The following is a 22709-nucleotide window of genomic DNA, read 5'->3' on the forward strand; positions in this document are numbered from 1 at the left end:
AACGTCAGAGTGCATTAGTTTTACTGGGATATGAGAGGAACTTTCAGAACGCGATTTTCTACGTCATTCTTGTCTGGAGGCAATTACTAAACGTCAAACAATGACGGGACTCTCTACATGGGGTATGTGTTACAGCTTGAAATGAGATGTCGATAGCAGATATCTTTGGTAGAATTGAAGTGTCGAATACACTCTCCCCACAGAAGTACCGAGAAGCGAAAACCTCTTCCATATCCACAGGAGAAAGCTTGAAATGTGTAATAGAAATGTCATTTCCATCAATGTACAGCAAACACACGTATTTCGATAAGCTTCGTCAACAAAGGTTTTTCAGCTCAGCGACTGTCTCTGCAGCTTACTGACGACAGTTTCTACGTGGAAGAGGTCTCCCGCGGGAGGAATTAACCAACAAATTATTCTCTATACACATCGTCAGTAAAGAACGCGAGGCTCCCTGGTGGGACACACTATGTTCACTATTTAAAAACCATTCTACTGCCTGGGAGGAAAATTATCTTATACAGAAAGCAGTCCCATTAAGAAGTGGACAGCAGAATAAAGTATTAACGTATACCGAACAGATGATTTTAAAGGAATTAAAAGTGGAGCCTTTTTGTTTCAAATCCTTTTCTGTGGGAACTGGGGAAAGAGTCCTCGACAGATAAATTTAGTGAACAGGCGATAGTTATTTATTTCAAACTCATCTATTCAGGATAAGGCAACCAACTTTCACTATATCGAGTGGAATTTTGTTTATGACTCGCAGAGAGCCATGAATTTTCCCTTATTCGGAAGGAAAGACTTTGATTTACCCCTTAACTGACGAGGTGAGTTTTCTGTAACGTTTACTAAGAGAAGATCTCTGTTAAACCGAGATTTAAGGCGCAAAACATTTGAAAATTTTAATTTAAGTTATATAAAATTAATTTTTACAATTATTTAAGTGTTGTTTAAATATACCTTGCTGGTTTTTTTGCGCTAAATAAATCGTGCAGTAATTTACTTTATATCACACAAAATGGCATACTTTTGTGCCTTTTTTTAAAATAATTCACATAAATGAACTGAATTTTACATTTTGAAAAGTTTTGATGTCTTTGCAGCAAGTCAACTTTCACACAAAAGTAAGTTTCATGGTTTAAACTTACACACAAGAATTACTCTGGATAGCTAAAATTGACAGTTTGCAAAACTGACATTCAGTACTGAGATGGATATTTTTCTTTGTCACCACTCAGATTTTAGCCAACACTTCAAGCATTTTATTGGAGAAACAGAAAGGTACACATCAAGTGGTCCTGAGTTCTGCCTCTGAATGATCCTCCACTAGCATAACTGTGATCATTCTCTACTGTATAATCGTCGTCTTTTTCATCTATTTTCTTCAACTATATCGCTGACATCTGCCTCCATCCACCGACTAACAATTTAATCAAACTTAAGGTCGTTAAAACTGACACATTCCTGTGGACACATTTTGTACTCTGCTGAAGAAAAAAAGGTACATAGTTCACGTGGCACAGTCTAGGAGACCTCAACACCTGTCAGTAACATGTGTTAGTGACGATAAAGAAAGCGATAAAGCAACCAACAACAAAACATTGTAGAGTGGGCAATTTAACTAGGGTACGGAGAGTATAGTAGTATTCTGCCAGAGATGACTTTGGAGAACGAGTTCGAAAATTTTCGGGCTTTCTGAGGGACCACACCTCGTGAGTTTATCAGCGGTTCCGTAGGTCCAATGGTCGCAACGCGTCTGTGAGAACAAACTTGGCCCAAACACAGACAAGCGCGAGATCCGCACGACCTTACGGAGACCGACTAAGCAAAATATTTATTGGTTAGTTAATTTGCTGATCATAAGGGTTAATATGAGGTTGCAAGCTGCTCTTATATGGGAGAAGAGTTTCATTGAATTAATGAATATAGATAGAATTTAGTATGACTTATTTATTACCAAAAGGACGTAAACGAGAACTTGGCACACATACAAAGAAAATTATGTTGATATCCTCGCTCACACAGGCGCTATTGAACACAATCTTGCGAGAGGAAAGAAAGATTGATTCAGCTGTCTGCCCTTTCCACATTGGCTAAGAAAGAGAAGTGGTGGGAAGAGGAATAAGGCTTGTGATCGTTGTGACTAAAAGAATTCACTATCATTTGTACAGGAGAGTGGAATTGCGCTCGCCGCTACCGTAGACTAAACAGAGTAACGGATAAACAGCGGGATAAGAAAGCGTCAAAGTGGCCTCCCCACCGAGAACCATGTAACACACGTAAATATCCGTCATAGCAACACCCGTGTAAGCGAATAAAATAAAATCACTGCAAGGCTAAGATGTTTCTATGGAATTAACAGCACGGGAAGAGGACAGAACGGACCGAGGTTCCACGTCTCCAAAGGATAGCGGGGAGCGTTGGGTACGAGAAGTGACGCGCTCCCAACCCGGCCAATCAGAGGCCACGGGATTTCCGCGAAAAGCTATACTGTTACTGCTAGCCGCCCGTACACCGGAAAATGGTTCGTGATTCGCCAGAAGACGGCCAGAGTTTCGTCAGGGAGGCTACTTTGCAGCGTTAAAAGGGAATGAGAATTTAATCTTCAGGGTTAGTACCATAACTAGTGAGGCTAGGAACCGGGGACAACTTTGGCTGTTACACAGCTTTCAAACTGGTCCCACATACTCCCTACAGAAAGGATCAACGAGGGAAAAGGAAGCCATCAAGGCCATTCCAGGGAGACTGCAAAATTGGGTTCACACATAACGAAAATACCCTGCGCCCATTCTCTCTCGCCAATATGCGTAATATTGCAGTAGTAAATTGTCTAGCTATATAGCCATCCCACTGCAGTTGTAAGATGATGAAAGAACTGCCAAACGAATAAAATATAAAAGATGTGTATAGTGTATGAGAATGAAATACTCGTCCTTCAGAGTCCATTTAGAATCTAGGATGTCGTAACGTAACAGCCAATGAAGGATCAGCTTTGTTATAATGCAAAAATACTCCTTTCCTCAAAATTTGACATACTGAGTAGAGGCAGAAAATATACATATCTTAGAGCTCATCCAGGGTTATATAAATTGTTGGAAATGGAGTAACTATAAGTTAAAGCAGTGCTGAATTTTATTTTATTTATTTTTTAATTAGTGTTACTGCCATTTAATATAAATGCTCCAACAAATCATTATCGGCTTCAGGTTCTGTGGAAAAGTTTACACCTAAAATGAAAATTATGCCACTTTATTATTTATGCGTCGGAAAAACGAACTACATTATGTATGGAATCGTGTGCTAGCGATTAGCTGCTCAAGGATTGGGCTTGTACTCATACAGTGAAATATGTTGACGATTTCTTGAGAAGCTTACTATTCGTTGTGTGAGTAGAAAATTTGTATGTTCAATAATATTACCTAAGAAAATTGTTTTGTTTATAAGAAATCACATTCACACATTCCAGACAATAGTATGGCTTTTGTTACTCTGTTAGTATCTGATTTATGCTCTCGTGATGGTATGATTAAAATTCTCTCAGTAACGTTAAACGGTCTGGTCACCAAATCAAACGTTTCACCTCTTATCTCTGGTGACCAGGAAGGTCGATAAAGAAAGCATGAGAATGAGGCAACTGTTGACAAGTAGTGTGGTAGCCCATGTAGACCATAAATCCGAATCAATTAAATTTTCTCAACTCAGATGCAATAATATAAAGAAGAAACCTGGAGAAACCAATTTATACTGAAGAGAATGTGTGTCTTTCTGCTGGGAACTTCTTACAATTTAGACTGTAACAAGCCACAATAAGTGTCATGAACGATTGTTACAACACCATAATACGAAATTCTACTAACAAGCTTCTAGCTTCAATTAAAGTAAACTCTGTCGAAATACGTAGTGGTACGACAACACTCTTTATTCTGTTATTGAGAACCACGATAACTAAAAGAGATTAAAAATTAAAATAAGGCCTTAAGCTCCTTCTGACCATGACCGTTGAAGTGATAATGTAGCTTCTTGTCTAGATTCCTGAGAACTTTGTTTGCAATGATTATAAGTACTTTCATGTGACTGCTGGTTAAGATATCCTCAGTCCCCTGTGATTAGTCATCATACTCTAAGCTGTGTTGACAGCGAACGGAATCTCACTCGATTCCAGCACAAGAAAGTAAACCTGAGGATAATTAACCTCCTTAAGTTTAAAAGAGGAAACAGTCAGTGCAGTAGCTTGTCGTCTGTCCGGGAAGCGATAAGCTTTGTCGTGCCAACCTTCTCATGTCAGACTGCAATACGTTACAGCAAGGAGAGAAGAGAAGATGACCTTCCCAATTATCGTACAATTTCCAACGATGATTCTCAATGTCTTGAACATAAATTGCACATTATTCTTTGTAAACTATATGCTTTGTTTATGCTTATCATAGCAGCACCCAAGTCTGTGAGTAGCAATGCAAAGTTTATAATTGAAAGTGTATTCCGAATTTTATTGTTAGAGTTGTATTTCTAATATTGAGCACTTCATTCACCGGGAATTTATTTAACAGTTTATTTAGGATGACCATGTTAACATACGCTGTACAAAAACTACATATTTAAGTCTACTTCTCGTAAGTGAAGCATTAAACTGAAATTATGTCATAAACCATGGCTGATATGGTGCAGCCTTGTTTTAATCTTCGTAAATAGTACCAAGTCAGGAAAGAAATGATGCTTCCATGAAAGGCAGTGGGAGCTAATAGAGATTGGGAGAACCGATAGATTACGAAGAATTTTCTGAAGAAGCATAACAAAATTTTGTTTAGTGCTGCAGCAAAATACTCATCACGTTTAATCAAGAGCTGTATCGGAGTGCCTACTTCTGCTTTCGGCAGCACGACACAAGGGTGAAGTAACGAAAAACTGGTATCTAGTAGCAATAATATGTGGTACAATAAACTTAGGATATGAAATAAAAGTAAAAACAGACGCAGTGTTTAGCAGGATTGCCACAATATAAAAGTATTTCAGTTGAGGGTCAGAGAATGACGCAGCTCGTACGGTAGGTATAGTGAAGAGTGTGGTCAAATTAAATTAAAGAGTTACATTGAAAAGGCAGAAAAGGAAGATCTCCGAAGAGTAAGGAAAAAAAGTTTCCGTTCAGCTAACGATTTATAAGGATTTAGACTGTTTTCCAGAGATCTATGCATCGTCTTTGACATTAATTTCAGTTTAATTGATTGTGTTTCAATACTTCTAGAGCTTACTGCGATAAATTGAGCCTCAGATGTGTTGGTCACTAAGATGACGACAGGTCTCACAACTCAGGCCACATTAACCTCCCCCAGACTCTAAAAGACGAAGGAATTTCTTACAGTTGGAGAAAGGGATTTGAAGACATATTCCCCATTTATTCTGAAACGTCAAACTAGTGATAGCAGCTGAGGTCTTCCCTTAGTTACTTGTAGACATCCTGCCAACATTCCAACGGATCTGTGCGTGATATCTTTCATTCCGTGGCTGAACGCACAAATCTTTGACGAGAGAACTTTATGAATCTGTAGAAGCATTTTCTACCAAAGTTGGAAATAACAAGACAAGTGCAATTCAGGTGAAGTGGGAACAGCTAGGGCAGCGTGCGGTTTCACCAACATTGAAACGAAGCTTGTTTTTCTGACAGCAATTGAATGCGGACGCATGTCTAGCTGGTCTGTACTGGCAAACGCTGGTGAGACATGAGTACGTGGTACGTCTCCTCCATGAAGCTTTCTGAGTGCTGCGTTTCATAGATGTTCCGTTTAGTTATGTAAACTGATACCGTTGTCTTCGTACATTGAACCACGTGATTACGGGTCAGATTGTTCATATTGTAATAAGTCTTGAAAGTCTCTTCAGGTTTGCTGCCGGATCCTAAAATCAACTTGACTCGATATTTCGGCTATCCAACTGGTCGCCATCTTCAGGAGAATGCTGCTTCTGCTGATGAGTCCCGCTGAGAACTGACGCCAGGCTGGAAATCGACGTCTCATTCATCTTGTAGTATCAGTAAATGTTACGAATCTGTTTTCATTCGTTACTTAAAATGTCGCGGGAGTGTTTCGTTGTTTCATTTAGAGTGGATTCTGACTTAATCAACTGAATTTATTACACTACCTTTTTACTTTGATCCACGTGGCTGAAGGTTGAAAGGCGTATACTTGGGCACACTTGTATGTGGCACTCGAATACGATACTAACATTAATGTAAACTAAAATGAAACTAGTAAGTGATAAACGATGTACGTCTCTTACAGGCTTTACAATGCGCATAGGTGACTGTGCACTACTGCAGAGCGAAAGATACTGCTCCTGGTGTGAGGTCGTAGTATTGGAGTAAGAGAGCTCTTGGCGAATGGTTGTAGGAGAGGTGAGTGAAAGAGGATGGTGTAGGCAGCTTTTGTGGTGTGCTTTGTGAATCATCGCAGTGTTAGATTAATGTAGGAATCACAGTAACATATAAGCAGAATTCTTCATGCAAGCAAAGTAAAGATGTTAAAGAATCATGATTTTCGTTTTGCCAACGCGTTAGTATAGATGAGTTGGCTGATAATTTTCAGTTGTTGAGTAACCCCAGAATGTAAATCGATTGATAAAAATGCTAGCTAGATATTTCAATTTTGTAATATTTCCAAGATTCGTTAACAGCGCTATATCTAATTTGATGATTTGCAATTAAGCTGATTTCGTCATTGTTTGCGGATCAATTAGTAAATGTGATATATCATTCTAACCAATGTAACTACAATTGTCATATGTTTTTTGAAAAGCAAAACTTAACTTGTAGTACAGTTTTATTAATTAATCAGTGTTAGTAGTGCACGACAATCAGTACCGCCTCCCTGTCCATGTCATATGTTTTTCAAAGAAGTGGGATTTTCCTTAAATGTTTTCATTTATCAGCTAAAAAATTTTCTTGTGCATTTCAAAGTATTATGGACAGCATTCCACACTGCTGAGCCTGTAGCTAGCATTTTTTTGAATGAGAGACCAGAATATATCGCGTTCCACCGTTCCCACTTTAGAGGTAAGACAGTCCAATTTATCTGTCATGTGCGCAGGCACTCATTAAATGCCATTAAAAATTAATTGTTTAAAAAAGAACGTTGCGAGGTCAGTAAATGTCCTGAAACTGTTTTAATTCACTATTTAAAGTATTACAGCAGTGTTGAGTTTACTGATTGAAGGTAGATTCTGATTTAAGTAATTGAATTTAGGCCACTTCCTTTGTTCTTTGAACCACGTGCAGTAGGTCAGTCTGTTCACCATGCTATTTCAGTAAATGTTTCCAAACTATTTTTATTTATTATTTAAATCATCCTGAGACTATTTTGCATTGTCACTTCTGTTATATTATGATCTTTAATAAATGAATGTATGCCACATTTCTGTGTGTATTGAACCATGTGGCTGTAATACCGTTGGGTTATATTTCATAACGCTTGCGTGTGCAGCACATTCTGTTTTGCATGATTTCTTATTTTTCGGTAGAAAATAAAAATTTGTTTCGTCGTTTCTCCTAGTTACTCCACTTTATTGAGACATAAACCGACTATGAGATATTATTTTTTCTGACCACATGTTAATGATATGTTCTGGTATTGTGTGTAGTACTAATTGTTTTCCACCTACAATTAATTACAGATGGTTTGTTTTCTTTCGTCTCAGTGCATATAATGTCAATGAACTTACAGTTCTGACGCATTTTATCTGAATTCTAGATTTGAGACTTAGGTTTCTCGTATAATAAATGTCACAAAACCGCATTTTACTTTTAAGCAAAAACCATTATCCAAATCATCCTCCAAAACAGAATTAACTAAAGTGCCTAAGTGCCTCACTTATCATTCTCGTTACTAGGGAAGACGGTCTCTATAATTTACAAGCGGCCACATACAAGGTAAAGTAACTATAAAATGGATTTTTCAGTATCAGATGAATTTCGCTGGTCACAGTTTAAACTTTTTTACATGTCGGAGACTGGTCATGAGCGATACTGATATTAACTTTTACAGTTAGCTGTAATATTCATTTCAGTGTAGTTGGGTGGATTTGGCGCATAAGAATTTTATCTGTCGTAACGGTAATCGCTAGTGGCAATAAAGGAGATAGGCGATCTGGAAAATGGGGAAGAAACTGAAAAATCCACTAAATTTAGGTTTTTCCATATATTAAAGTATTGGTTGAGGTATACCATTTTCTGAATGAGTGACATTCGTTTTCAATAAACCCCGTATGTAATAACTAACTGCAGTCATAATGGAGCTCAGTAATTCCATAAACCTCAGGATTATGCGCAAAACCTCCCAACATTCGTACTTCAGTCTGGTGTTCAAAATAGTTGTGACGAACACAAAAAGGTGGTATCTAAGGAATCTGAATACTCGTTTATGCAGGAGGGCCACATTACCGAATCGCCATTGGATCATCGTGCACAGTAGCAAATGAATGATGCAGAGTACCACGATTTTGAGTTTTCAAAAACACGTAAATCTTCTCAAAGGAGCAATATACAATGGACGGAATCCTATTAGATCCTACACTGACAGATACGGTGCTGAGTAAGCTTCGTTAGAACTATTTACAGGCAGTTTTGCGGGCAGTAGAGACTGACCAAAGATTGGGAAAGAGGGCATGTAATCCCTGCGTAAAATCTTTCTGTAGAACGGATACGAAATATTTCGGTCCAATAACGACCGTTGCATGAACGATTATTCGAAGCTCGAAATTCATATACAGGAAAGGTATACTCCCTAAAAAAAATAGCGCGTTGTCAGCAAAATCAGACCTGTAAAACGCAGCTGTTTTCATTAAATGCAGTTTTTATGGTCTTCTGGCCTAACTCGTGTATGAAGCAGCTCTCCGGACTAGTGATTTCTGTACAAGTCTCTTCACCTATGCACGACTGCAACTTGTGACCGCCTAAACGTACTTACTATGTTCAACGCTTGGTCTCACTCAAGATGTTTAAATCCGCACTCACACTGATCTCCACTATCAGGTTAACTATTGTTCTACACATCAAGATGCGTCCTAGCAACCGGTCTCTTCCTTTTTGTCAAGTTGTGCCATAAACTTCTTGTTTCACTGCTCCCATTACATTCATAAGTTATCAGATACAACTACATTCAATAGTTACCGATCTTCCCACCAAATCATTCGAACTCTTCAGTGGCACCACAACTCTCTTCTTGTCTACATACTATTTGTAGTCAAAATCCACTTTTGCAGAAAGCTAACACTGCAGGCAAGTTCTTTCAGAACACAGTTTCATAAATTTAAATATATGATCGATGTTAACAAATTGCTCTTTTTCAGTAATGTTGATTCTGCTGTTATATCCCTATTACTCCTGCCGACGTCACTTTACTGTCTTTCCCAATGAGCGTAACTCGTATTCGACTATTAGCGGCTTATTTAATCTACCAGGACGTACTGAAAGGAATCTCTCTGCATTTTTTATGTGAAAACTCTTAAAGATTTTTAAGTATAATAAACATTATAAGGGTTTTGTTTTACACAGAAAATTGTAGTACTGGTAATATTTTTGATGTCACACGGAAAAGTAAAGCTTCAGCAGCATCCGAGTGATAGCGGGCAACATCTCTACCAAAGAGGTAGCTGCTGCGAGACATTGTTAGTAGATTGATTGCTTGTGAGTGGAGTGCAGTCTTGGAGAGTGGAGAGAGAGAGAGAGAGAGAGAGAGAGAGAGAGAGAGAGAGAGAGAGAGAGAGGAGCTGTCGAGTTATATCTTGAAATGGAGAAAGATGTGTTCGGACCATGCTGTCTGATGGCAATAATTTCCTTATATTTCTTTGATTTATGGAGAGATACCTTGTAAATTCGTTCAGAAGGCCTCAAAAGATACTGTAATAGTGCATTTGCTGAGACATCCAAACGTAGTAATTAACTTGGTCAGTGATGTAGAATTAGGGATTTTTATGATAACGTTACAATGTGTGGTTCAACTTGTGATTTACTGATCTTTCTTCAAAGATGGATAGCATACGTGTTTATAACAAAGTAAAGAAAATTTGTTCAGGCTTTCCCATCATTAATGTAAAGTGAATTTTTAATATTGCGGGTAATAAATGTTTTGCTTTATTTATGTATAGTTTTGTTAATGCATTCGTCTCTTTATTTCAAGCTTCACATACTTACATATATAATTTTGAATTTCCGAGTTACTCAGTAACGAAGCAGTAATTGACAATGATCATTGCAGCAATGGGATTTATCAGCACAGAAGTTTTGTGGATGTCGCTGTAGTTTGTAGCACAATCATGTGTATGTGTGTGTATGTGTGTGTGTGTTTGTATGTGTATACGTCTGTGTAAATGTGAGTGGCTGGTCTGCGTGAAATCTAATTGTAAAATGTTATATGAAATTGTCTTGTAAACAGATAATTGTTAATTATCTTTTATCACAGATCTTACAATCACTTAAACTGTAAAAATATTAACATAGATTTGTAACACCCAATAGTTTGGTGTGCTAAATAATTGATTATAATGATAGCCTTTTATTGAAGTTACGCTATGTTGCAGATAACGTTATTGCCCACCAAAGCAAAAATATTTGAACATGATCTCTTTTGGTCTCACGGATTGAAACTTTAGGGTTTATATATATGCATATTTACTAGTAGTACACTGGTTTGGTAATTTTAGTTGTGTAAAGCATTTTTAGTTCCAGCTTTCTCTGTAATGGCACCTATGTGGAAAATAATGTACCCGACATTTGTGGCCCAGCACAACAAAATTGCATCAGAGAATGGAAATAAAGATGGGGGTGCGTTAATACTTTCATAAATGCATAAGTTGAATAAGTTATCTTAAAAATACCTGAGCTAGAAGAGACGCAATTACCAAAAATAGCTGTACTGACCATAATGGCGGACAACAATGGGGTAAGATCATAATTCTATAATAAGTTGTCAAAAAATATAAAGCAACTCCAAGGAAATCTTTTCAAGAGCAAGTTGAAAAATTGGTTAATAGAAATATGTTTATTCTCATTAAAAGAATTCTGAGTACTGTCAGTTTACTCTTTTACATACTGCAGTATATTATTGGTGGTATTGTTATAATTGCCTAATTGATGTATATAATCATCATATGTATGGAGTGATATATAATGTTCTAATGTGTTTATAACATTATTGCATGGAATGATATAAGATGTGCTACTTGATGTATATATTCATTCTTGGAATGACATGATATTGATATTATTAAACAAAATGACGATGTCCAAGACTGTAAAATTAACATGGACAAATAAACGTTATTATTATTATTATTACTGACTAATAATCTGGAGGAAAGAACACAGTTCTTCTATAAATAAAAGATGGTTTCAATAGCAACAAATAACATATTGTATTCTGAAAATGATTTAGATAAATTAACAATTATTACACTTATTACAGTCTTCGTAATGTGAAACGTAGGAAGAGCACTTCTTGCTAGGTCAGTGATACTGCCTGAAAAGGTACAATGTTTTCTGTTTTATCAGGTAAATCAAAATTATCAGACTATATATTGTTTTTTTTAATCATCGTGTACACAGATAATTAATCGTGCTTATTGTCTTTGTCCTTTTCACTCTACGCATTTCACATGAAAAACTGTCAACGTCTTTCACATTCTATAGAAAAATATTAAGTCTCATCCTCAAGTATATTCACAGGGAAAAATACGCCAGGAGACGGCACATAGCCCCCTGGACTGTTCCTTGGTGTCGTTGTAGGACTTCAAGTTCTTCAGCCGCCTTATTCGCTTATTCTATAGCGACTGTAGGCGCTGTATGTGTATTCTTGCTGCGCCGCCCCAGACTTCGCAAGTATAGTCCATTAGGGGTCTAGCGTACATTCGGAAAATCAGAAGTCCATTAGGGACGGGAAGGTCGGATCCTTCGTTGATGAGGGGGTACAGGACCCGTATCCATTGACTGACCTTTGCACGGACATCTTCTATATGGAACTTCCAAGGCAGTCGTTTGTCCATGATGACGCAAAGATAACGTGCATAGTCTTCCCAAGGTAGTTCGGTGTTACAGAGGCGCAGTTGTGGGGCAGGCAAGGTCTTCCGACGAGTGAAGATGACTGATTGAGTATTGGCTGGATTAAAACTGATGCGCCACTTGGCTGCCAACTGCTCAAGGGCGTAGGCGCTCTGGAGATGGGGCGCGAGGGCCTCTCTCCAGCGGCTTCGCGTGTAGACATCGTGTTGCCAGCGTAGATAGCCTTATCCAATCGTGGTTGTCAAGGGATATCTGGTGTGGAGTATAGGACTGGCCCGAGGACAGATCCTTGGGGAACGCCGGCGTTGATGCGACGAGCTGTTGAGAGTGCATCTTCTATCCGGACGGCGAAAGTGCGATTCTGCGGGTATGAAGCAATCAAGCGGAGGTAAGTCTTGGGAAATCTCAGATGGTTGAGCTTCCATAGGAGGCCTTGATGACAGACACTATCAAAAGCCTTCGCAACGTCTAGCAGGACTTCTCCGCAGAATTCATTCTTGTTGAAGGCTTCAGTGTTGTATTCAACTGCTCGCAGTGTTTATTGTGTCTTGTTGTGGCCGCTACGAAAGCCTAACTGTTCCTGAGGTAGGATGCCGTGTTGGTTGATGATGTTCTGCAGCCGCTCAAACAGTTTGTTGATATCAGGGAGAAGACTGATGGGTCGATATCTCTAGCGGCAGCGCCGATCTTTTCCCAATTTAGGTACAGCAACCACTATAGAATGCTTTCACTGGGCTGGGTAGACTGCTGTGGTGAGAATCCAGTTGAAGATTGCTGCAAGTAGCACTATCGCTGTCCAAGAAATTGCTTCATGAAACGACCATGGATGTCATCTGAGCCGGGGGCTTTATTCGGTGGTAGTTCCCGGATGCCTGCCTGCACTTCTTCTGCAGTAATGGGCGGGATAGGGTCGTCTTTTTCGTCAGGTTCCTCGAGTAGAGCCTCCACTTCACGTTCAAGGTGTCTATTCGTTGTGGATCCACCCTGTCGTTCAGTGGTTGAAAGTTGCCTTCAAAAGTGTCTGCCAACATATTTGCTATGTCTTCCGGTCGTTATTCAGTCCTGTCCTGAGTCTGGAGAGGTGGAATCGTCGTCCGTCGGTTGGTGAAAAATCTGACCGAGTGCAAGTGCATCGGGTTTGGCGTAAAGGCTCGGAGTTTCGCTGCCCACTGCTGGTTTTTATGGGAAACTATTGCGGATTTGATGTCTCTTCTCAGCTGGTTTATCTGCCGTTTGAGGTGTTGATCTCTCGTTATGCGCCATTCACGACAGAGCCGGTTTCTTTGACAGATGGTTGCTAATATTTGTGGTGGCAGCCCCGGCGTCGGTAGGTGAGGCTCCTTCGGTGGTGGTGTGGCGAGGGTGAGCACCTCAGTGATGGAGTCGGTGAAGTCGGTGACGGAGTCTTCAATGATGTTTTTGCCAGCTTGCAGTACGTCGACAGAGAATGAGACATGTTCACGAAAAGCGTTCCAGTTGGTGCATTTGCGATTGAGGTGGCCGGCGTGATGTTATGATGCAACATGCAGATAGAAGATGACTGGTAGATGATTGGAATTTAGCGCATGTACGACTTCAGCGGTCATGAAGTGGGAGATGCCTTTAGTGGTGGAGATGTCGATGATGTCCGGTCGACCACGAGATGGATAACATGTTGGCTCTTCTGTTACACATACTTAGGCATTTCCCTCTTCAGTTGCTAGCAGGAGAAGGCGGCCGCTCATATTCGTGACCAGAGAGTTCCAGGCGGCATGTTTGGAGTTCAAGTCTCCTGCTACAAACAGTTTTCCTGGCATGCGGAGTAGTGCTCGGGTGTCATCCAGGTCAAGAAGCTGGTAGACAGCTATGAGGGTAATTGGTCCGGTCTGGGTCTCCACAAAAACAGCAGTGGCTTCGATGTGGAGGGTGATGGGTGGTTACACTTCGTGATGGATGATGGAACGGCGAATGAAAATGGCAGTGCCCCCTCAGTGCGTCAGTCTGTTGGTCCTGTAACATCTGTAGTTGGGGATATTCGATCGTATCCCAGGCTTCATGAACGTTTCGTCGATGTTGTTGTTGTCGATGTTGTTGTCTATGATAAATTGCTGCAGTTCTGGAACGTCGTGGGTTAGTCTGTCGGCGTTGTACGTCAAAATCCTGAGTTCGTCGAGTCTTGGAGCTCTACGCATGATGATGAGGTGTAAATGTGTCTCTGGCTGCTGGTACAGCTCTTCAGATCGTCGCTTCAATGGTGGTGGTGAGGGTAGTAGGAAGTTGAAAGAGTGTTCTGCTCACTTCCGCGAGCGATGATGCAATCTGTGCAAGCAGCGTATAGATGTCTTGCTCGTCTGTACCGGGTGGCGGTGGTCTTGGAACTAGAGGTGCGCAGAAGACTGTCGACCGATTTGTCCGCCGTCCGCGCCCAGGCGCACAGCCGACAAGGTCACGCACCTCGCTAACACGCTGCAGGGAATTACCGAGGCAGTGCTGTCCGCCCCACCGGCATCCCAGCAGCCGTCGCAGTAAGGCACTCCTCCACCGTCCGCGCCTGGAGCAGCGAAGTAGGCCCTCCTAGCTGTCTGCACAGCGGGCAGCACAGAAGACAAGAAAACCTGAGAATGGCAACGGGCTGACAAGAAGAAAACGAGAAGAACACAACACACACCATTCCACAGAATACCTGGAGGCAAGGTAGGGTTAGCCTGCTTGGAATCCGCCTACCCAGGGGTCGGGGTGACCCTGATGAAGCCCGGACGTCAAGTCACGTCAACAGGCCATATACGTCGAAGTGGCATAAGTTCATCTCTTATTAATGTTTTTTTGTTTTCAGTCTTTGATCACAATATGAATTCTTTAGACGATGACCGGTTTCAGACCGTAATGACCATCCTCAGAACTTTTTTGCACCATGTCCTAAAATAATAAGGCCATAATGGCATCGTCAAAACATATAAATATAATCAGCCTAGCATCGTCATATAGATCTAAAATAAGGTTTACAATAGGCCGCATCGTCCGCACAGTCATTATTGTAATAACTCCGTCTGAATTATAATTGTACAATATACATACATCTGTAAAAAAAAAAAAAAAACACCTTTGACTCTTTCCACAACTCCAAGGGATCCATGGAAAACGATAAATGGAATGCAAAGTCCATTTACAGATTTGCGCTGTAAACATCGTTCGTATACCAACCTCTCTCTTTTTTACGAACTTTGACGAAGACACTGTCGCACGTCAGTACAGTCTCTGTCCAATTTTATCAGTCACATTTAACTTGTGACTGAAATACATCTTGTCAACATTTACAGTTGATGCATTTTTGCATTACAGTCAATTACAATTCTAATTTGCATCAAAGAAAAGTGCTGTCCGTAGAAAGTAACACCATTTGATCGCACTGGACTACAAGGCAGAGTATGTGGTACAGTGCTGTTTTTATTCGTACAGATTCATGCGTTCGGCCTCTGCCTTTGACATGATAAAACGGGTACCAATACGCAAGTGTTACTTTCCTAACAAGAAGCACGCGGGCAAAAAAAAAAAAAAAAAAAAATGAAAAACGAGTCTAAACACGACTCAAAGCGACAAACAGACAAAAATCGCCCCGAAACATGTCTCTGCAAAGCTGTAAACATCGATCGGTACCCGCAAGTGTAGGGAACATCCGCCTAGCGTTCGTAGTACATACATTCGTAGTCATACTATGACTTCAGTATATTTTCGTCGGATAGGCAAAAAATAAGAGACTAACATAATTACATACAAAAAAACAAGTTGGATGTTAAATTCATGAAGTGAATGAGTGTGCTTTTATCATAGGCAAAAATATATATTTAATCGAAGTACTTTAAAATGTCTCATGGACACAGATGTTCCTAGTACACAAAGTTTTGGGCACTTGAAGAGTATTCATTTTCACTTGAGCTTAACCTACTATACACATAATAAATATAAAAGTCACTTACTAGCAACAAGAGAATAACTGTAATTACTATTTTCACGGATCACAGTGAAATGTCGATTATTAAACTAGAAACTGCTTTAGGTCAGTGTGAGGGTAAAGTGCTTTTACCTCCAATGTGTCTGGATTTGTGAGGATGTGACAGCCTTCATCTGGCACTTTTACTACCTTATATGGCCCTGTGAACAGTAAGTGCATTTTGTTCTGTCTTTTGGGAAGTGAGGCCTCAGGAAGGGATCTCAGTAAGACTAAACTTCCTGTCTGATAGGATTGGAACTTATAAATATTTTGTCGTACTTGTTCTTTCTGATACTGGCTTGTTTTGCAAGAGTACTGAAAACTTGTTCTACCTTTATGTCCTGTGTTACAGGGTCTGTCGAAATCCGAGGTAAATGATTTATCCATTCATTTGCCTCATTCTCTGTGAACATCAGTTCGGAAGTGGAGAATCCTGTCGAAGTGTGAAGTAAATTATTATAGATGGTTTCAAAGAGCAGACGTAATGTATCCCCATAGTTTGTTTGGAAGCGGCATAAGTTCTAATGAGAAGACTGAATTCCTTGAAGATTCTTTTAACGGGATTACTTTTTGGATTAAAAAGTGAAAGTAATTTCTGTTTGAAGTCATGCAGCAGGAAGCCTTCCTCTTCTTGCTGGTGAAGTCGGATACATTATCAGAAATGGTTGAGTCGGGTCAGGACAGAAAGCAATCAGAGATGATCTTGTTCAGAATGGAAGTGCAAATTGCGGACTTGACATGATGTAATTTAATATGTTTAGTGAAAATATCGTACAATGTAACAAGATACGTTACCCCTTATGTAGCTACAGGTAGTGGGACTGTAACATGAATGGCAGTTAACTGTAAGGGTTTTGCGGGTAGATTGGGATGTAATTCAGTTTGAGAGCATACATTGTTGGGCTTAGTTTTCTGACAAATGACACAGATTCTGATTACGTGTAGAACACATCTCCTTAAGTTAGGATAATAAGAATACCTGGCAATTTTACTTGCACATTTGTTAATACCGAAATGTCCCCAGGAGTGGTGCATGTACCAGATAAAAACAGACTAAACTGCCTGTTGTTATACGGATGCACCAATTGTCTGTGTTTATATGCTGTCTGAAAATAACAGTTTGTAACACTTATATCTATTAGAAGTAGGTTTATATTATATAAGTGTGTACCTGAAATTATGGTGTGTGTATTTTTTGTTGTTTAAAAACCTTTATTTGTGACAGGAAAATTAGAGTTTTGTAATGTACATATGAAAAAAAACAAAAGGATTTTTAAAATGACAAATTATTGTAATAAGTGTATGTGCATGAACAGAAAATGTTTACTGAAAGCTGGTTCACGCTTAGGGCACTTGTATTTGTAACATATAAAAGATGTAGGGAAGCCCCTCCGCAAAGGAAGTGGCATGACGCGATGTAAAAGGTGGTTTTGGCGGTCGAACTGAGCGGCTCCTTGGTGTGAACGGTGAGCAGTATGTGGCTAGCTGTAGCACGGTAAACTTCAAAGTTGCTAAGAGAGGCAATTGGAAGTCGCTTTACAATGGATTTGCCTCGGATGTGGATCTGCCCGTTATTTGGTATTCTCGGTAAAAAGGAATGGCTGTAATATGGTGAAAATCCAACGCCAAGAAGAAATTTTATAAAGCACTCAAACATCAAGAGCCATTGGTACAGTTAACCGCCATGTCGCTTGTCACCAATCTTCACCACTGCTTCACTAACTTCATACATGCGGTAATGTATATGGGCATGGACCAGTTAATTTTTGTGTGGTTTGAATAATAATCACAAAAAAAAAAAAAATTTGTGTCCAGAACCATATTTTCTATCCTGATCACGAACCTATGCATGGTGCTCACCTAAATTCTACTAAAGATGAGTATCCTGATTTAAATGAACAATGCTTGCACTCTAGTGTTTTAAAGTGATTTCTTGCCTAATGTAAATGGGTAGAAAAAGTTAATGTTAAAACCACAAATGTGAAGTTAGATAGGATTTTGCTAAAGTATCTTTAGCTTATTACAAATTATAGTTTTCTAAGAATACAGTGCAAGATTATGTAAATATTATTGCTTAAGATACTTGCTTCACAGGTGATAAAAAGACAGATAAATTAAGCTCATTTTCAAAAATAGTGTGGTTTTGATTTCTACTATGAATGGTTTCTTTTTTGAAGTTAATTAAGCACAGTGTTGTGTTTTCTTACAGAGTGAATTATGAACTACTCCAAGTGAAGTGAATAATCGTCTTTTGAGTCTTTTTTTTTTTTTTTTTTTTTTTTTTTTTTTACTGTGATAATCAGAGGGAGAGTTGACTAGAGAAACTATACTAGTTGATGGGTCCCCATCATATTATCCACTTATTAGGAAGAAATTGAACTATTACTGTTGCTAAGGAAAACTGATGTACTTAGAAGAGCTTAAACAGTGTAGCTATGAGATTGTTCATCTTCAGTGATTTTTTTAATGTTAGTTAAGATAAAAACCCTCACGTTGAAATTTAGTTCTGCACTTCATGCAGTAATATTTCATTGTTTGATTAAGTAATGCTCTTGAGTGTAACTGTCACTGGTATGAGCTTGGTGCAAATTCACTTCTTATAATATACTGATGTGTGCGTTATTGGTACCTGCTGCTCCACACAGTTCAGAGTGCACTGTGTCATTTTGTATCCTGTTTGCTATTCAAAAGGAAATCTCAACGAAGGAACCAAACTAGTGCTCATTAAACAGTTAGCAATATACTCTGAGGAAGGCTCCTTGTAACAGTCGCCGGAACGGCGGAATTTAATAGATGACAATGCGGCCTCAAACCCAGAAGAATTTTATTGACAATATAGTCCGATACCCTTGTCCGTTAGACACACGCGTGGTCAATCTTCAAAATCCTCCCAGAGGGTAACATTAACTTGTTTCAGGGCATGTTAGTGTTATTACTTCATCATGCAACTGATAGTGTAGGTTGAAATCGCTCATGGGAGGCTGTTTTTCATTTCGCCTAAGCGGATTTGCCTCCTTCTATTGTTCTGTGTTCCTACATATACTTACGAATAGCTGTCTGTAAGCGGCGTCTTTTATCAGCAGTACCCGGAATTCTGTCAATCGCTCGACCATGTCTCTGAAGTCCGGCAGACACTGTAGAAGGCGAGACGAAAGGTCTGCAGTGACGTTGTCCTACCCCTGACGTGGCGAATTTCTAAATCACAATCTTTGAGTGCCAACGTACAACGTAACACCCGCGCGTGCAATAATCGACCCCACGATAGGAAACTTAAAGCTTGGTGGTCACAGAAGGCCTTCACATGTTTTCCATGTACATAATAATGGTACATTGCATGGGGGCTTAATTATATAGAATGCAAATAGTTTTAATTTTAGTAGCTGAATGTCCGGCTACGAAGTCTCGTAACCGGTTGGCCCTGACTAGTATTACTCCGCAATCTGACTGCATAGAATAACAACAAAGAATGAAAGAAAATTTCCATTAACACAGTTCATTAATGAAGTCCCCAGCAACTATAAAACCTAGAAAACAACAAAACACAAGTGTAGCTGTTCTGTGTGTGGAAGTGTGATTCAATGTACACATCTGGCACCGTTCTTCCTCAATAAGGCCAGATATTTTAAACACCATTTATACTGAAGTAAATAAAAAAATAAACAGAAATACTATAATTGCACATAGAAACAGAATACAGTCTAATACAAGAACACGAGCCAGATGCTTTGTTGACTGAACCTGTGACCAAGAGGCATTATTGTTTAAGACATTGAAATAATGAAAAAAAGGAATTTTTTACCTTCATATATATTGACGAAAAGCACACTCTGATCATTACAGCATCCCCAATCCAACAACATCTGGTGTCTAGCCCATCAAAACAATACAAGTTCTGAACAAGCACTCACTACCGCAACTTCTCAACTACGACTCGCTACTGCCACATCTCAACAAGCACTGCCTCCTGCTACTTCTCAATAAGCGCTGCCTACTGCTACTTCTCAATAAGCACTCTCCACCACGGCTTCTCGACAAGAACTGCCAGTGGAGGTGGCGGAATAAAACTCTTTGGCGCAATCTCTGGCGCTGTGGCTCAGTGTAGCCACCTTTCAACATTTTGAAATCCCACACCAACCGCCAATGCTCCCAACGCTGTCACTATGTAGGCCCTTTCACATCCTGACAGTACTTTACTTACAAACTCGATAACTGGCATTTCCGTTTTATCCAATGATTCGTAGGTCTAGGAAAGGCAAGCCAGTAAGATGAGGCATCCGTTGTAAGCCAAAAATCTTTACACATGTTGGGGTGTTGTATGATGTTTGAATTTATGTGTGTGTGTTTGATTTTATCACAGACATCTTTACATGCATTTGTGCAAAACCAATGGACATTCTTCTTTAGAAGATTCAGCAGTGCCTCACTATTGAGTAACAGTTTGAGGACAAAGCAACTAAAGAAGGATGCAGGTCCAATAGAGGCTTTGAGATACATCTTGTTTCTTGGATATGGGATCATCGAAACTGTTTTATTGCGTCCATTTTTCCCAGTTGAGGTACTTTACCTTGGGGACAAATTGTGTGGCCCAGCAATTTTAATTCATGTCATCCGAACTTAGGTTTCGTTAAATTGGTGGTTACGCCTGCGTCCGCAAACTTAGCCAACGCTTTGTCAATCAGTTATAAGAGTTCCTGCCAAGTGACAGTCCAACAAGCAGAAATCGTAGAAATAAACTGTCACACGATCTAGCAACTCAGGTGTGACGATAAACACACCTGTGCTCACCAAAGTGCAGAATTCTAAACTGGTAGCATCTGGCAGCAAATACGAACGCAGTGTATTTCTTCGATCGTTCGGACAGCTCGATTTGCCGGTACGATGATCGTAAATCGATCGAGGTAAAGCATCTTGTTCCGAAAAATTTCTGGAGCTCTTCTTCCAGGTTGTCGGTTCGTGTCCTGATGGGCACAATGATTTTTACTGATTTTGCATGCATCCAGCACCAAGCGAGCGCTACAATCAGGATTAGCCACAGCTAACAGTGAGCTGCAGTAGGTGACAAAGAAGTGTCATCATAGCCCAGTCAATTTTTTTCGTAACTCCTTCATCACTGCCTCTTTCTGAGGCCACAGCTCAGAATACGCCTTACGATAATAGGTCTGATGTCCGTATACTTGCATATCCCCATATCACCCACGGTTTTTTCCGAGAATACTTCCTTGTAATGGTGGAGTAAGCTTACTAGCTCATGTTTTTGCTCGTCACTTAAGTAATCTGATTCTGATACTTCAGCCTGCGCTACATTATCCACATTAGGTGCTTCTTCGTTATGTGCAACGTTTGTATGACAGTAACCTTCTTCTACATCTACAACGGTGTGTGGCGGAGGGCACTTTACGTGCCACTGTCATTACCTCCTTTTCCTGTTGCAGTCGCGTATGTTTCGCGGGAAGAACGACTGCCGGAAAGCCCCCGTGCGCGCTCGAATCTCTCTAATTTTACGTACGTGATATCCTCGGGAGGTATAAGTAGGGCGGGGGGGGGGGGGGGGCGCAATATATTCGATACCTCACCCAGAACCGCACCCTTTCGAAACCTGGACAGCAAGCTACACGCCGATGCAGAGCGCCTCTCTTGCACAGTCTGCCACTTGAGTTTGCTAAACATCTCCGTAACGCTATCACGCTTACCAAATAACCCTGTGACGAAACGTGCCGCTCTTCTTTGGATCTTCTCTATCTCCTGTGTCAACCCGACCTGGTACGGATCGCACATTGATGAGCAATACTCGAGTGTTTTGTAAGCCACCTCCTTTGTTGTTGGAGTACATTTTCAAGGACTCTCCCATTGAATCTCAACCTGGAACCCGCCTTACCAACAATTAATTTTATATGATCATTCCTCTTCAAATCGTTCCGCACGCATACTCCCAGATACACTCCTGGAAATGGAAAAAAGAACACATTGACACCGGTGTGTCAGACCCACCATACTTGCTCCGGACACTGCGAGAGGGCTGTACAAGCAATGATCACACGCACGGCACAGCGGACACACCAGGAACCGCGGTGTTGGCCGCCGAATGGCGCTAGCTGCGCAGCATTTGTGCACCGCCGCCGTCGGTGTCAGCCAGTTTGCCGTGGCATACGGAGCTCCATCGCATGCGGGAGGCCGGGTGGACGTACCGCCGAATTGCTCAACACGTGGGGCGTGAGTTCTCCACAGTACATCGATGTTGTCGCCAGTGGTCGGCGGAAGGTGCACGTGCCCGTCGACCTGGGACCGGACCGCAGCGACGCACGGATGCACGCCAAGACCGTAGGATCCTACGCCGTGCCGTAGGGGACCGCACCGCCACTTCCCAGCAAATTAGGGACACTGTTGCTCCTGGGGTACCGGCGAGGACCATTCGCAACCGTCTCCATGAAGCTGGGCTACGGTCCCGCACACCATTAGGCCGTCTTCCACTCACGCCCCAACATCGTGCAGCCCGCCTCCAGTGGTGTCGCGACAGGCGTGAATGAAGGGACGAATGGAGACGTGTCGTCTTCAGCGATGAGAGTCGCTTCTGCCTTGGTGCCAATGATGGTCGTATGCGTGTTTGGCGCCGTGCAAGTGAGCGCCACAATCAGGACTGCATACGACCGAGGCACACAGGACCAACACCCGGCATCATGGTGTGGGGAGCGATCTCCTACACTG

This window comes from Schistocerca americana, chromosome 3, assembly GCF_021461395.2.
Source record: "Schistocerca americana isolate TAMUIC-IGC-003095 chromosome 3, iqSchAmer2.1, whole genome shotgun sequence".
Taxonomy (NCBI): domain Eukaryota; kingdom Metazoa; phylum Arthropoda; class Insecta; order Orthoptera; family Acrididae; genus Schistocerca; species Schistocerca americana.